Below are 1,841 nucleotides of genomic sequence, written 5' to 3'. Positions count from 1 at the left end.
TAAAAAAAAAAAAAACATTTTCAAGAACGTTCAATTGTGCTATTGCTTATTTTGCATACTTCATAGGTTCGGCTTTCGTATACTTGGGAATCGATATCATTTTTTCTCGTTCTCGTAACCGATTCTAAATATGTTTGTTGCCAACCTTTATTGCTATTGGTCTGGCTTTCGTATATTTCGGAATCGCTATACATATATTTTTCGTTTTCGTTATCGATCCCTAATATATCTGTTGCCAACCTGTATAGTTTTTTTTTTTCGGATATTTAATTTAACAAGCAAAAATGAGCAAGCCAAAGCCAACTATCGCCAACCTCTCTCCGAGTAAGGAGTTGATCGACTTAAAATCATTAAAGCGTCAAAGGACGGTGGCGAAAAGTAGCATTTTGCGAATAAAAACGGGTCTTCTAGAAAAAACGATGTCATTAGATCCAATCGAATTGGAATGTCGTCTTGACATACTAAACTCACATAGTGAGAAATTGATGAAATGCCAATCTAAAATTGAAGAGATTGATGAAGACGACATGGCCCGAGGGGAGTTAGAGGACATAATTGTAGAAACAAAATCTATAATTAAAACAATTTTGGCCAAAAATAGAACATCTATTGCTGAAACATCGTTCGTAACGTCTCACAGCTCAAGGCTCCCAAAAATGAATTTGCCGAAATTCAAGGGAGAATATTCGGAATTTAAAAATTTCATGAGTTTGTTTGAGAGTTTGGTTCACAATGATCCAAACATCCCAGATATTGAAAAATTTAGCCATCTGGTTAATTGTCTATCTGGGGAGGCTCTAGGCAGGGTAAAAGCGTTTCAAATGTCGGACGAAAACTATCCGAAGGCGTTGGCAAGTCTCAAAAAGGTTTATGACAATAAATGTTTGATTTTTTTTAATACGATTTCAAAACTTTTTGAGCTGCCAACTATCCCTAAGCCATCAGCCCCTTCATTGCGCGCGATGATTGATGAAGTGTCGGCTGTATATGACTCATTGCTATCGCTGGGCGATGAGAAACAAATCACAAATGCGATAATTATTCACATGGTCATGACAAAAGTTGACTCTGCCACCCGATCAAAGTGGGAAGAACAGCTGGATTACGACAAGTTACCATTGTGGAAGGATTGTGAAGCTATCTTAAATAGACGGTACCAGCATCTATCAGCTGAAGGCGCATCATCTTCGAGGACGAGACCCATAGCAGCAGCCAGCGCGAACCACGTGAAGCAGCCTCACATGAATGGAACTAAATCCGCTTTAGTTGCAGCGAATACAAAGCAGCCAACATGCCAGCAGTGTAAATCGAAGGACCACTACTTAACAGCTTGCCCCACTTTTAAAACTCTCTCTGTTCAACAGAGATTTGAGTTTGTCAAATCAGTGCCCTTATGCATAAATTGTTTGCGTAAGGGACATACGGTATCCAAATGCAGAGCGGATCGATGTCGCGTGTGTAATCGGTCCCACCACACCTTACTGCACCAGTATCCTGTATCCTTCACTGCTGAGCCTCATCCGCAACCAACAACAACTACACACGCAATGCATACAATAAGTGTGCCTGATCGGGTAATGTTGGCAACAGCAGTTATTCTGGTGAGATCAAGCTGTGGAGAGTACCTGCCCGCAAGAGCCTAGCTGGACTCGGGAAGTCAAGTCAACTTTATAACGGAGGATTTGGCCCAAAAACTGCGGATTCGACGCCAAAACAGGACTTTAAATATTATCGGGATTGGTAATTCAAGTACAAAAGTTGGGGCCAAATTGAGCGCATTTGTGAAATCGCGCGTAAATAATTATGAATTTTCGGCGGAATTCTGGATTATGCGATGTATT

The sequence above is a fragment of the Bactrocera dorsalis genome, chromosome 3, assembly GCF_023373825.1.
Source record: "Bactrocera dorsalis isolate Fly_Bdor chromosome 3, ASM2337382v1, whole genome shotgun sequence".
NCBI lineage: Eukaryota > Metazoa > Arthropoda > Insecta > Diptera > Tephritidae > Bactrocera > Bactrocera dorsalis.
This window is presented reverse-complemented; position numbering follows the sequence as displayed.